Source organism: Pseudochaenichthys georgianus, unplaced genomic scaffold (genome assembly GCF_902827115.2).
Source record: "Pseudochaenichthys georgianus unplaced genomic scaffold, fPseGeo1.2 scaffold_406_arrow_ctg1, whole genome shotgun sequence".
NCBI lineage: Eukaryota > Metazoa > Chordata > Actinopteri > Perciformes > Channichthyidae > Pseudochaenichthys > Pseudochaenichthys georgianus.
This window is the reverse complement of record NW_027262971.1, coordinates 17472-20724: the sequence shown is the minus strand read 5'-3', so window position 1 is coordinate 20724 and position 3253 is coordinate 17472.

Here is a 3253-nt window from a genome sequence, read left to right as displayed (position 1 = left end):
GTGGTTAGGTTTAGAGTTTAAATTAAGAATATGATGGTCTATTAATTGAAGAGTATTAACTTAAGTTTAGGCATAAGGTCTGAATGGTTAAGTTTAGGAGTAAGATTAAGGATTAAGTGCTACATTTATTGTTGAACATAAGATGATGCACTATTTGATGCATACTAACTTAAGTTTAGGTATTAGGTCTGAGTGGTTAAGTTTAGGAGTAAGATTAAGGATTAAGTGCTACATTTATTGTTGAACATAAGATGGTGCACTAACTTAAGTTTAGGTATTAGGTCTGAGTGGTTAAGTTTAGGAGTAAGATTAAGGATCAAGTGCTACATTTATTGTTGAACATAAGATGGTGCACTCACTTAAGTTTAGGTATTAGGTCTGAGTGATTAAGTTTTAGGAGTCAGATTAAAAATAAGATGCTAAATGTATTGCTAAATAATGGAGGAATATGATTATCACCTTATCTATATTGATAAAAATATTGATACATCAGATATATTCCAGTTATGTAAGGAGACTTGACCGATTAAATAAAAATCATATGTACTTTTGGAATGAAAGTGAGCTAAAAATAAGATTGATTAGAGAGATATTGTTCATGATTAGTGATTTCATGCACTAAATGCAGTCACCGGCCCTCCATCTAAAGTACCTCTGCCTCCATCTAGTGACGACAGAGGGGAGTGACCCAAGGAAGTGCAGAATGCAGAAAAACCTCATCAAAATGAATCTATCTTGTGATAACTAAATAATGTAATAAGTGGAATTAAACAATTGTTAAGAATCTCTCTAGTAACCATATTGTGGAACCAATAGTTCCATCGCCCTAGTGAAAAATAGTCAGTAGTTTTTTTGTACTACCAAATATAAGTATTTGGTAGTACAAAATAGTCCTTTATCATGTTTGGAACACATCGTCAGTGAATGAACCTGAAGGTCACAGGGGGTTTCGACCATTATCTCCAGACACCCCTACTTCAGGACGGTCGCCCCAGGTGATCAATCCTGGTGCTGTGTTGTTTTCTAAACGGTCCCAACTTGGGGAAAAGGACTGGTAGGTAGGTCAGGTCCGTGAGCTTTTGAGGTGGAGAGACACCCACTGGGTCAACAGACCATAATGAAATATATTTAATCACCCTGGGTAAAGGGAACTGTATAAACACCCTGAGAATTAGTAAACCAGAATTGAGTATTGGGTCAAGAGACTCAAAGAATAGATTTGACCACTATCTGTAGAGATATATACACTCACTATGTTGATAATAAACCAGATTTAAATATTGGGTAAATAGACCAGAATAAAGTGGATTACCCCCTGTCAGTGATGGGAAAAATACCTTGGAACAGGAGACCCGAAGTAAGTTTTGTGTCAAGAAACTAATGTGAAGTGTAATACCTGAAGAGTGCTGTACCGCACCCGCATGGACCTAACAGGCAGGGACGGGGAGAACGGGCTCACCAAACCTCCGCTGCGAAGGGGCACAGTCAAACCGAAACGACCCACGATTTCCTTATTAGTCCCGGTCAACTGAGATCCGACTGAGGGTTAGACTGCCACAATTAAGAACAGACCTGTCAAGTTTGGGGGGAACCGGATTTCATCAATCATGAACAGCGATGGGGCGCTGTCTGACTGGAAACAAATACACCTCCCCTTACCCATCCGACAGGTCTGAATCTAAATCTAAACTGTAAATAAAACAGTACTCATTAAAAGGGAATGATTATTATGATTAAAGTATCCCATAGTTAAACAAGTGAGGCTGCAGAGGAAAAATCTGTAGCATTTAATACCTAATGCAGGCTCCTCAGTTATATTGAAAGTGTATAAAATAAAACCTACTTATAATGATCACTTAATCCGTATAAATTAGAGAGAAAAGAGAAGGACCGAGTTAATAAACTCTGGCTAGCTTGTGAGTAAGCAGTGGCTAGCTTGTGAGCTAACAAAAAAACGACCTATTTAATGTAAGCATTTTAAGCCTATTATTCCTTAAATGAGTCTATGGTTAGTACTGCTAATATTTTAGTAATTAAACCTGATCACACCCGACTTATAATGATCATTTAATCCGTATAAATTAGAGAGAAAAGAGAAGAACCGAGTTAATAAACTCTGGCTAGCTTGTGAGTAAGTAGTGGCTAGCTTGTGAGCTAACAAAAAAACGATCTCATTAATGTAAGTATTTGAAGCCTATTTTTCTCAAATGAGTCTTGGTATAGCAGCTCTGGGATTATAATAATTAAACCTGGTTGCTGTCAATATTGAAAAATCTATTTATTCATATGCAATAGCGTTATAATTCTCCTCCACCGTTTATTTGTGCCTGTACACTGCACAACGAAGCATTTATAAAGCTTTTAAAGCAAGTTTTCCCCAAGTTGTGTCTTAATATAAGGTTTAACTAATGTAAACAATTAAATGTAGTTGAGTAGATCTATATTAATCCGTCTAAAACAAACACTTTTAACACATTCTCACATCTCCCAATACTTTCTGACATACCGCATCTCCTCGGAGTCACCAGACAGGAAGTGACGTAGTCCGAGCTGGCGGGAAAGTCTCATGAACCAGGAAGTACATTGTTCGCAATTAAATCACGTGTTGTGGTTAGTTGAATGTCAAACCCACAGGTCAAAGGTGAATAGTTCACGCGATTCTAAAACTTTGACTTTCCCCATTAGCTCCTGTTAGCTTAGCCAAGATGGAGGATTAGGAGGTAGTAAAGTAACCGGGTCAAGGTTCAAATGTCCTATGGTCGTGACGTCACTATTAGCATTAGCCTAAATTAGCATTAGTATAATTTTGCATCATTAATTTTTTTATTATTTATTTTATTATTATTTTTAACTCATTCCAACCTTAATGTATTAATCTATATAAGAGAGAAAAGTTTAAATGATAAACTAATTAGTAAATAAATAAAGATATATTGTCAAGATAAAACTGTAATCATTATACCATGTCTATAAGATAGGTTACACTTCTATTTGCATTCCGATACATTTTAAGGGTTAGGGTTAGGGTTAGGGTTAGGGTTATGGTTAGGTTTTGTGTAGGGGTAGGGTTTAGGATTCTCGGTTGAGAATAGGTGCACGGGCCTGAGGATCTGTGGATGGGTGTATGCAAATGTTTATTCGACATAGGGTCAAATAAGGTTTTTTAAGGAGTTTGGACTAATGCTGGAAAATGTGTATGTTGTTTATAGGTAGAGGGGATCATGGGGGTTTGGTTTTCTAGATAGTCAGCCGA